This window comes from Alosa sapidissima, chromosome 19, assembly GCF_018492685.1.
Source record: "Alosa sapidissima isolate fAloSap1 chromosome 19, fAloSap1.pri, whole genome shotgun sequence".
Classification (NCBI taxonomy): Eukaryota; Metazoa; Chordata; class Actinopteri; order Clupeiformes; family Clupeidae; genus Alosa; species Alosa sapidissima.
The window spans coordinates 25,743,451-25,755,950 of record NC_055975.1 but is presented as its reverse complement, the minus strand read 5'-3'; the positions used below and the strand labels follow the sequence as shown (position 1 = coordinate 25,755,950).

The window sequence follows — 12,500 nt, the reverse complement described above, 5'->3', positions numbered from 1 at the left end:
ACACACACACACACACACATACAAACACACACACACACACACACACACACATACAAACACACACACACACACACACGCACATACAAACACACACACGCACACACATACACACACATACAAACACACACACACATACAAACACACACACACATACAAACACACACACACACACACACACACACACACATACAAACACACACACATACAAACACACACACATACAAACACACACACACATACAAACACACACACACACACACACACACACATACAAACACACACACACATACAAACACACACACACATACAAACACACACACACACACACACACACACACATACAAACACACACACACAAACACACACACACACACGCACATACAAACGCACACACGCACACACATACACACACATACAAACACACACACACACACACACACACACACACACACACACTGTCCTCACACTGTTGGAATGCCTTTGGGCATGTATAATGCATGAGAGGGAGCATCTGCACTGGCTGATGGAAGCTCACAGTGCAGCGCTGTGCCTCCATTACAAATCCATCATCAATTAAAGCCATTTAAAAGCTGCAGCCAGCACCATCAATAATTCCGCCGGCTGTCAATGGCTCCTGCTGCTCCATTACGCCACTCAAAGTCACGTGACGGTGACACGCAATAACATCTGCGGAGGTCGCTGTGGCAGAGTGTAGAGAGGAGTAGCGTCGCCACGGTCACCGTCACCGTCAACGTCAACGTCAGTTTAAAGATGCTTGTGTGTCTGTGCACGCCGTTGATGAGGTCTCGCATCACAGTGTGCCACTTCCTGTTGTGTTTTCATGGAGGCCCACTTCCCTGAGTTTGACCCAGGGAGCCGCCCACTTCTGCCTGTATGCCAATCAGATCACTGGGGAGCTGGCAGGTTATTGGCCATCTGTTGTGCGGGAATGAGGCGAGAAGCCAACACCACAGATTGTGCCCTCTGTCTCTCTCTTTCTCTCTCACTGTCTCTTTCTCTCTCTCTCTCACTCACTCTCTCTCACCTTCTCTCACTATCCGTCTCTTTAAATCATTTTCTCTTTCTCTCTCACTGTCTCTTTCTCTCTCTCTCTCACTCACTCTCTCTCACCTTCTCTCACTATCTGTCTCTAAATAATTTCCCCTCTTTCTCTCTCACTGTCTCTCTCTTTCTATCTCTCTCTCTCACTCACTCTCTCTCACCTTCTCTCACTATCTGTCTCTCTAAATAATTTTCTCTCTTTCTCTCTCACTGTCTCTCTTTCTATCTATCTCTCTCTCTCTCACTCTCTCTCTCACCCTCTCTCACTACAGTATCTGTCTCTCTAAATCATTTTCTCCCCTCTCCTTTCTCTCTGTCTTACACTCACTTCCCCACTCTTTCTCTCTCTAAATCTCTCTCTCTCTCCATCTATCTCAATCACTTTATCTCTCTATCTCTCCCTCCTCATCTGTTTCTCTCTGTCAATCTCCATCCTCTGTCTTCTTTCATTTCCCTCCTCTCCTCTATCTTTCCCTCCTTGCTTTTGTTCCCTCCCTCTCTCCTTTGGGACAGGTCAGAGAAAGGAGTGATTGTTCTCTGTGATAATGGCGGTCAGTCAGATGTAAGATGCTGACCCTCGCGGAAGGGGAGTCAGGTTAACAGCAACCTTCACTGACCTTCCTCTTCGGCTCACCTGTCCGTCTTAAGGACAGATTTAAAAAGAAAAGCCTTGATGTTATCGCTCTCCTCGGCACCCTACAGGTTATTACAAGATCCTCAGATAACAGGAAATGTTGCAGGCAGGAAAATAAGCTTAGTTTTCTGCCTTTCCCATCACATAAGCCAAGAAAATAGGCTTCCCGTCTCAAACAGTGATTGCGTTCCTAAGAGGAATTTACTGCACTTCCTCCTGTTCACTTGGCTATCTCCACATCATTAAGTGCAGTAGGCCACGAATGGGAGCAATTTGTTTTATCCTCTCTCCATATCCATCATTGGGCCCAGCAAACCCACCTCCGGCTCAGGACCTCCATTAAAAGTTCGTTAAAAAATCCCTCTGGAGTTTGTTCCGCTCTCCGTGTGGTTAGACCAGTGCCGGACACGCAAGGATCCCTCCTCGACCACAATCGCATTTGAAAACGGTGAATGTGGAGAGGGCAGAAGCTGCCGCTTGTCCTCCCATAAATCCCCATAAGCCGGGCTGAGAGAGGGGCCCCTGGGGATGGCTGGACGGGGCCAGTGTGTGTGTTTGGAGGATGGCTGGATGGGGTGAGTGTGTGTGTTTGGAGGATGGCTGGATGGAGTGAGTGTGTGTGTGTTTGGGGGCTTGCAGCAGCAGGGGGCCCATGGCCGCCTCCGCAGACGGACAGATTTTACTAACTGAGAGCAAGTGACTTTCTCTCTCTCTCTCTCTCCTCCACTGCTCTGTCTCTCTCTCTCTCTCTCTCTCTCTCTCTCTCTCCTCCACTGCTCTGTGTCTCTCTCCCTCTCTCTCTCTCTCTCTCTCTCTCTCCTCCGCTGCTCTGTGTCTCTCTCCCTCTCTCTCTCTCTCTCTCTCTCTCTCCTCCGCTGCTCTGTGTCTCTCTGTCTGTCTTATTTACAGCTTGGCAAAGCGAGACCAGGAGCAGAGCAGAGCAGGGCACCTGCAGCAGCTATGAAATACATGAGGATTATTGATCCCACTGCTTTATGATCTTTCTGCAGAGTCACTTACTGCAGGCTAATTTATATCCTCTTTCACACACACACACACACACACACACACCCTGCCCCCCCAGCCAAGGGAGGGTTAGTTAATGTTCAACAGCCCAATCCAGAGGACCGGGATTCATTTCAGTGAGTTCCTGAGTAATGAACACACACTGAGCAAAAATCAAAGTCAAGGACAGAAAAAGGGAACAGAACTGGAAAAATAAAAAATTCGGACGGAGAAAAACCCCAAGTGACCCACTGTACGGTCTGCCATGTCTCGCCTTGGTTTTGGACAATAGTCATTTTTCTCCTGAGCGGAGCATTGAGCCAGTGAGATCAATAGACTCTATGTTGCCGTTGTATGTGTGGATCCTCCTATTTCCAGAGCATTTTCCACCGAGCTCTGTGACTTGTGTCTTCTCGCCTTTGTGTGGTCCCTCCGTGACCAGTGAAATACAGACACACACACACGAGGAATGAGAGGGGGTATCTTAGAATGAAGCTTAGAGCAGCTGTTTTACTTCCCCATGCCTGGTTCCCCATGCTCTCTCTCTCTTCTCTTCTCTCTCTCTCTTTCTCTCTCTCTCTCATGGCCTCATATATCTTAATTAGGCTTCTCTGTGGCTGAAGCACCCCCCCCCCCATCGCACCCACCTGAGGAAATGCTGCCCACTCATCCACCTCAACCCCCCCCCCCCCATCGCACCACCTGAGGAAATGCTGCCCACTCATCCACCTCAACCCCCCCCCCCCCCCCCCCCCATCGCACCACCTGAGGAAATGCTGCCCACTCATCCACCTCAACACCCCCTCTATCTTCATCTTTCTTTCCTCTCACCCTCTATATCTCTCTCTCCACTCCCATCTCTCTCTCCCTCTCTCCTTCTTTCTATCTATCTGTTGTAGTCCTGACTTTGCCCTCCCTCTATCTATCTCTATATCATTTCTATCTGTCTATCTTTCTATCTATCTATCTATCTATCTAAATATCTATCTATCTAGCAATCTATCAATATATCTATCTATTTATCTATCTCTCTATCTCTCTCATTCTCTTTCTATCTGTTGTGGTCCAGACTCTTTCTTTTCTCTGTGCACTTGTAGTGAAGGAGACAGAACAGGAAGAAGTGTAGAAGTGTAGTTCAGGTGTGAGAGAGAACACCTGGGGAACTGGCTAGAGAAAAACAACAGAGGGGATCGGGCAGATGGAGGACTACATCTACAGCACATGAACAGAGGAACAGAGAGAGAAAGAGAGAAAAAAGGAGAGAGAGAGAGAGAATCCACATCATAGTCAAACAGAAGAACAGGTCACCTAAATAGACAGAAAGAGAGAGAGAGAGAGAGAGAGAGAGGGTGGGACATGCAAATATCTAACTATTTGTCATGCCAATAAAGCACTTTTGATTGAATTGAGAGGGGTGGGACTGGGAAGTCAAAAGAGACAGGGATGAAGGGATAGATAGAAAGGAAAAGATAAAGAGAAAAGAGGGATAACAGAGAGAAAGAGATGGAAAGACAGGGATGCTGAAACCCCTTGGCCACTGACCTGTCTGACCTGGAAGTCCAGTGCTTTAAGTGCTCTAAAGTCTCAAGTGCTGTAGAGCAGCAGATCAAATGGCTCATTTCCATAGCGTTTGATGATGCCTGACTTCTAAGGCAAACAGGCCCTAAACCCTTCTCTTTTATTGCCCGTGTTAGAACAAAGAGGTCCCCCTCCACATACACGCAGACAGACACAAACACACACACACACACACACACTCACTTACTAACACAAACACTACCCCCAACACAGACAGACATACACACACACACACACACACACAGATGTTTTGCCCATAGCATGATCCCCACGCAGGTCCTTTGAATCTCTCCTAATGAGGGGGGTGAATGGTAATCGCTACAAGTAATCAAAATGTTTATGAGGAGCGTGGTCGGACCAACAAGTGTCTCATTAAAGCAATGGAAATGACTACAGGGCCCAGGCAACACATGGACAACCTGACAACAGTGGCTGGAACTGGAGCATAAATGGATTGAAACTGGAGTAAAACTGGAGTGGATCGGGAACAGAATCAGCAGTTATAGTATCTGGGTCCAGATACTGTATTTGATTAATTCAAATCAATTCAATTGTAGTCATTTACACAGCTTCATCTCAGAGTGGACAGAGAGTCTCAAAGCATTTCATAGAGCCAAAGAACCTGAACCTGACTGAACGCCCGAGAGCAAGCACAAGGTGACTGTTGTGCAGAAAGCCTCCCCTTCAACAACAGGAAGAGAACTTCAGCAGAACCCAGCTCAGGGGAGGGCGTTAATTGTGCTCATTCTTCTGGTTCAGTTCTAAGTGAAAACCTCCCCTCCCCTCAACATGACTTGGTCTCCACAGAAGGAGCAGAAAACAAGGGTACATTCTACTGTCTGTGTGTGTCTGTGAGTGTATGAGTGTGTGTGTGTGTGTGTGTGTGTGTGTGTGTGTGTGTGTGTGTGTGTGTGTGTGTGTGTGTGTGTGTGAATGTGCATGAGTGCGAGTTGTGTGCATGTCTGTGTGTGTGTGTGTGTGCACACGTGTGCGTGCGTGCGAGTTGTGTGTTTGTGCGTGTGTGGCTTCTGTCTGTTATGAAAACAAAGGTCCAGGGCCCCAGGGTAATTGTCACTATCTGAGAGATTTGCCAGCACGATCCAGAGGAGGAGAGGAACAAGAGAGGAGAGGAGGAGGAGAGGAGAGCACTGCACAGAGCTACAGCCCTACACCCTCAAGCAGTGAAACACACATGGAGAGAGAGAGAGAGAGAGAGAGAGAGAGAGAGAGAGAAACAGAGACAGGCCAAAGTAAACAACAATGTAAAAGAGAGGGGACACAGAGGACTCATTGAGATGGAGGAGACAGATAGTGACAGAACTACATGGGGGGGCCAGCGCTGGAGGAGAGAGGGAGAGAGAAGAAAAGAGAGGAGAGAGAGAAGGAGAGAGAGAAGGGGAGAGAGAGAAGAAGAGAGAGAAGGAGAGAGAGTTTGGGGGGAAGAGAAGAGAAGTAGAGTGGAGGAGAAAAGAAAGAGGGGGGGCAGCGAAGGATAATGAGCCTGGAGGGAAGGGAACAATATAAAAGGGCACACACGTGCACACACACACACACACACACACACACACACACACACACACACACACACACACACACACACACACACACACACACACACACACATACACTAAGTGCACAGCATCTAACCCCACTGGGATAAATATGTTGAGATAGAATCAGTGTTCTCCTGGGTGTGCCCCCTGAACACTAAGCCCTCTTACATCCTGTGCAGCTTGCCTCTGGCCCCACAGACCTGTGACTCCCAGTGACAAATGAAGACTTTCCTCAGGGCTAGAACCACACGCCACACACACACACACACACACACACACACACACACACACACACCACTCACAGACACACGCACGCGCACACACACACACACACACATACACACACCACTCACATACACACACACACACACACACAAACACTTAGTCCAGCTTCATGAAAATGTTGCGCAGAAAATTTACAATGGAAGCCTACAAATATGTTCATGTACTGGCCCTAATACAAGAGCATGTACTGTAGAGCCATGTTAGTAGTTTCCAGTTTGTATTCATTATCTCTTCCCAGGAACACAGTGTAGCATGTCGAGTCCCTTACAGAACAATATCCAGGACAAAGTTGAGGTGTTCATTTTGCAGTCATTTTTAGAAAGTTAAAATGTCTAGCCCCCATGATTGCCCCCATCCATGGCAGAGCAAATGTGCATAGCACACAAGGGTAATTATCGCTATTCCAGTCGTCTGGCAGCTGTGCGCGCAGCGTAGCTCACAGAGCTAATGAGAGCCACTGTCGACTGCCTGCCACCACACTTCCACACACAGCAGATTAATTTCACCACCTCATCTAACCCACCCCCACCCCGGTGCAAATACACATGGGTGTTTGGGTTGAGTGCACTGCAGCGCTTATGCACCAGTGCCAAGGTGGTGTGCTGGCCAAAAATCTGTCCCTCTGTGGCCACCATAGGTGATTCATCACGGGTCCTGGCCCTCTCCCTAGCGAGGGGTAATTAGCATAGAAGTCATGCCGCGCGTTCTGGGCGCCAGGCGTGAGGGGACGAGCCGTGCTATTCTGGGCCCCCCTTACACCCTGTTCCTGTTCCCCAATTAAATTGTAGCATCAGCCCACTTGCGTCACTCTCAGCAAGCCAGGAGCAGATTTAGATACGACTTCACAAGAGACGTCTGCTGCAGACAGACACCCGCAGGGGAAAATGTGATATATGAGAAAGTGTGTGTGTGTGCGTGCATGCATGTGTGAGTGAGAGAGGGAGAGAGAGAGACAGAGAGAAGTGTGTCTGTGTGTGTGTGTGCGTGTGTGTTTGTCTGTTTGTGTGTGTGTCCATGCTTCTATCTGTGTCAGTGAAGAAAAATTATTCAGTGAGTGTGTATGTGTGAGTGTGTGTGTGCATGCGTGTGTGTGTTTCAGGTGTGCACACGTTCCTGACTGTGTCTATCAAACTGCACCAACTGCCACAGAGTTGACAAGTAAAAGGGACTCGATTACCCAGCTGATAAAGCAAGTGGCTCAGTGTTTACGAACTACATTGTCCTAAAATCGTTGAGAGAATTACTTTAAAACTTAAAACTCTAAAACTTACCATGTTGTTAGTCTCTTTGGTTAAAAATGCGTCAGCCAAACCCAGCTGATGTACAAGTGGCTCAGTGTTTAAGAACTACATTACCCAGCTGATAAAGCAAGTGGCTCAGTGTTTTAAGTGGATAATGGATGACAGCTGACTCAGCTGAGGATATCTGACTCTGATCTTTTATTTATATAGCACATTTTTACGCACAGAGTGCAACCTAAAGCGCCCCACACACAGACATCAAGACATAAACAAACAAATTAACAAATAATAAAAAATGTAAAAATCCATGAGACAAATAAAAAGTTAAAATCCATGAGTGAAATCATTATCTGGCCCTGACGTGGCCCTGACCTCTGATCCTGGGGAACGAGGACCCTTGTGAGATGGAAGACTGTGCAAAGAACTGTGCAGTCTTCATTAGACCAGTCTTCTAAGATTATTTTTACACTCCCGCGAACTGAGCACTGCAGTTGCGGACCTGGTGTAGCCTGGGCCTAAGCCTGTTTCTGAGCTGGTGCTGCAGATTCAGCAGATTAACACAAGAACTGGCTCAGTGCTGCTCCTCAGTTTTCATAAGAAGCATGGACTCGTGAGTCTACCCTTATTCTACTCCACATACACATATTACTCTGCAATATCTTCCATGTATACTGTACATGAGACAGTATACATATAGCTACATGTTTACTCATTTGGACAGAGATCAGTTGGGATTTCAATTCAATAAATCAATCCAAGAGATTTTTTTTTCTCTGCAGAGAGCAGTCAACTGGGTGGCAGTTATCTTGATTATATTAAAGTAAGCATGATTTATCAGTACATGGGTTGAGATTTTTAAGTGCAGAGGGGGGAAAGTGCCTTTTTGGAGATAGACAATGGAGTTCTATTCTATTCCATTCTCATAAAGTTCTTTTCTTTGTTGTTTTTCCCACCTGGTTACAGTAACCATGTGCCATCACACTATTAGTTGTGTCATAAAAGATGCCAAGCAATGATGATGATGTCATAGAGGATCACTAAATGTGGGTCTGATTTTATGCTCACTCTTTTCTGAAGTATTGTAGAGGTTAGCAGGATTTTCGATTGCTGGTGCGTATGTGAGTATGAGACTTTGGGCTTTTCTCAACTGTTGCCGAGTGCAGCAGGAGAATGACCTTCCTGGGGAAGTGTACATGGATGAAGATGGGGAGATATGGGAAACCCTCCAAGAAAGAGAAAGCAGACTGAAAAAGGCCACCTTGGAAGAACTGAGACAAGAACTAGAAGCTCTGGGTGTAAAAGTATGTGAGGACAAGGGCCGCAAGAAATGCATGAGTGAGAAGAAGTTGAGAAGGCAGTATAGAAAACTTCTCATGAGAGAACTGAGGATCAATGATCTGGAAAAATCTAGAAAGGCCTTGCAGGTGAAGAAGAAAACTGTGATGGAGAAGGAGAAATAGGATCGGACTGACATGGTGGTGGAGGGAGAGGTGGAAGGCTCTGGCCAGGATGGGCCACAAGAGACGAAAGCAGAAATGGATGGAGAGAGAGAGGAGGAGGAACTGGATGGAGAGAGAGAGGAGGAGGAACTGGATGTGGACGAAAGGGATGAGGAAGAGGAAAAGGGACAAACCTCTGAACTCATAGAGGAGGGGAAGGAGAAGGAGCAGAATGAGAAGAGAGAGAGTGATACAAAAGCAAGTGATACAAAAGAGGAGGAGGAGGAGGAGGAGGAGGAGGAGGAGGAGGGAGATGAAGAGAAAGTGAGAGAGGAGGAGGACAAGGAGAAGGCAGGAGGAGAGAAAGGAGAAGAGGAGGGGACAGAGAGAAAGGACGAGAAGGAGGAAGCTGAGGATATGATGTCAGAGACGAGGAGAGAGGAAAAGGGCGAGAAAGATGAGGAGGTGGAGGAGGCAGCTAATGAGGAGAAGGAGAAACACCATGTGGAGGTGGAGGAGGTGGAGGAGGCAGCTAATGAGGAGAAGGAGAAACACCATGTGGAGGTGGAGGAGGCAGTTAATGAGGAGAAGGAGAAACACCATGTGGAGGTGGAGGAGATGGAGGAGGCAGCTAATGAGGAGAAGGAGAAACACCATGTGGAGGTGGAGGAGGCAGCTAATGAGGAGAAGGAGAAACACCATGTGGAGGTGGAGGAGATGGAGGAGGCAGTTAATGAGGAGAAGGAGAAACACCATGTGGAGGTGGTGGAGGCAGCTAATGAGGAGAAGGAGAAACACCATGTGGAGGTGGAGGAGATGGAGGAGGCAGTTAATGAGGAGAAGGAGAAACACCATGTGGAGGTGGAGGAGGCAGTTAATGAGGAGAAGGAGAAACACCATGTGGAGGTGGAGGAGATGGAGGAGGCAGCTAATGAGGAGAAGGAGAAACACCATGTGGAGGTGGAGGAGATGGAGGAGGCAGTTAATGAGGAGAAGGAGAAACACCATGTGGAGGTGGAGGAGGCAGTTAATGAGGAGAAAGAGAAACACCATGTGGAGGTGGAGGAGATGGAGGAGGCAGTTAATGAGGAGAAGGAGAAACACCATGTGGAGGTGGAGGAGATGGAGGAGGCAGTTAATGAGGAGAAGGAGAAACACCATGTGGAGGTGGAGGAGATGGAGGAGGCAGTTAATGAGGAGAAGGAGAAACACCATGTGGAGGTGGAGGAGGCAGCTAATGAGGAGAAGGAGAAACACCATGTGGAGGTGGTGGAGATGGAGGAGGCAGCTAATGAGGAGAAGGAGAAACACCATGTGGAGGTGGTGGAGATGGAGGAGGCAGCTAATGAGGAGAAGGAGAAACACCATGTGGAGGTGGAGGAGGCAGTTAATGAGGAGAAGGAGAAACACCATGTGGAGGTGAAGGAGGAGGCAGCTAATGAGGAGAAGGAGAAACACCATGTGGAGGTGGAGGAGATGGAGGAGGCAGTTAATGAGGAGAAAGAGAAACACCATGTGGAGGTGGAGGAGATGGAGGAGGCAGTTAATGAGGAGAAGGAGAAACACCATGTGGAGGTGGAGGAGATGGAGGAGGCAGTTAATGAGGAGAAGGAGAAACACCATGTGGAGGTGGAGGAGATGGAGGAGGCAGTTAATGAGGAGAAGGAGAAACACCATGTGGAGGTGGAGGAGATGGAGGAGCCAGTTAATGAGGAGAAGGAGAAACACCATGTGGAGGTGGAGGAGATGGAGGAGGCAGTTAATGAGGAGAAGGAGAAACACCATGTGGAGGTGGAGGAGGCAGCTAATGAGGAGAAGGAGAAACACCATGTGGAGGTGGTGGAGATGGAGGAGGCAGCTAATGAGGAGAAGGAGAAACACCATGTGGAGGTGGAGGAGGCAGTTAATGAGGAGAAGGAGAAACACCATGTGGAGGTGGAGGAGATGGAGGAGGCAGTTAATGAGGAGAAGGAGAAACACCATGTGGAGGTGGAGGAGGCAGTTAATGAGGAGAAGGAGAAACACCATGTGGAGGTGGAGGAGATGGAGGAGGCAGTTAATGAGGAGAAGGAGAAACACCATGTGGAGGTGGAGGAGATGGAGGAGGCAGTTAATGAGGAGAAGGAGAAACACCATGTGGAGGTGGAGGAGATGGAGGAGGCAGTTAATGAGGAGAAGGAGAAACACCATGTGGAGGTGGAGGAGGCAGCTAATGAGGAGAAGGAGAAACACCATGTGGAGGTGGTGGAGATGGAGGAGGCAGCTAATGAGGAGAAGGAGAAACACCATGTGGAGGTGGTGGAGATGGAGGAGGCAGCTAATGAGGAGAAGGAGAAACACCATGTGGAGGTGGAGGAGGCAGTTAATGAGGAGAAGGAGAAACACCATGTGGAGGTGGAGGAGATGGAGGAGGCAGTTAATGAGGAGAAGGAGAAACACCATGTGGAGGTGGAGGAGGCAGTTAATGAGGAGAAGGAGAAACACCATGTGGAGGTGAAGGAGATGGAGGAGGCAGTTAATGAGGAGAAGGAGAAACACCATGTGGAGGTGGAGGAGATGGAGGAGGCAGTTAATGAGGAGAAGGAGAAACACCATGTGGAGGTGGAGGAGATGGAGGAGGCAGTTAATGAGGAGAAGGAGAAACACCATGTGGAGGTGGAGGAGGAACTTAATGAGGAGAAGGAGAAAGATCATGTGAAGGTGGAGGAGGAGGAAGTTAATGATGAGAAGGAGGTGGACCATGTGGAGGTGCAAGTGGAGGAAGTTAATGATGAGAAGGAGGTGGACCATGTGGAGGTGCAAGTGGAGGAAGTTAATGATGAGGAGGTGGACCATGTGGAGGTGCAGGAGAAGAAGGAGGAGGAGGAGCTGGAGAGTGAGGAGGGTCTGGCCCAGCAGAAAGAGGATGGGCAGAGAGAAGAGGTGGATGTGGAGAAAGAGGAGGGAGAACAGGCTGCCATGGAGATTGATGATGCGGAGGTAGCGGAGGAGAGGAAGGACAATGGAGGAGTGGAGATGATGTCAGCCGTCTCTCAGGGTTAGTATCACACTAGCAGATGGTACCCTTCACACGCTCTTCACATACAATACTGAGAGCTGAATAACAGAGTAGCTCCATCATAACAACCTCACTTAAATATAGCTTTGATTCTGCAGTGGCTCTACATGAGGTGACCATTTATCATCAACAGATACAAGCAGCCGGAGGTTCATTTAGGCAGCTTGCCTGCAAATGAAGTTCTTACCGTTACAAATGAAATCTGCTATATCCAGAACTAACCAGCTCACATGGTAACGATTTTACCATACTGAGCCTGCTGTAGAGCATAACTGAGACCAAATCACATTAAAAACCCAATGTGAGAGCAGTTAGGGGCCCTCCACCCTCCCAGCCTGTGTGCATGGAGTTAAAGATGGAGCTGAGACCAGGGAGGACTATCTGGCAGGCAGCACTGCGTTGTGCTGCTTCCTCCCAAAGCCCTCTGAACAGTGAGAAGTCTTCCTGATCATATGGAGGCTAAGTGTCTCTCCCCACCAGGCTGCCTCGACGTGCCCGACCCCAGACCGTGATGCCTGAACAGGGGGGTGAGGAGAGGGGTGAGGGGGCATCCCCTGGGTCTTCATTATCACCATCTGAATTATTGTTCTCAGAAGTCCCAAGAACCAGATGAAATGCTTACAGTCTCTTGATCTCGCACACACA

At 48.4% G+C, this 12,500-nt stretch overlaps 1 protein-coding gene across 5 annotated transcripts in view; it reads right to left on the bottom strand.

The window, feature by feature from the left end:
* Positions 1 to 12,500, bottom strand: part of kif26ba (kinesin family member 26Ba) — a 134,988-nt gene that overhangs the window by 72,270 nt on the left and 50,218 nt on the right. The gene's annotated exons all lie outside the window — the stretch shown is intronic.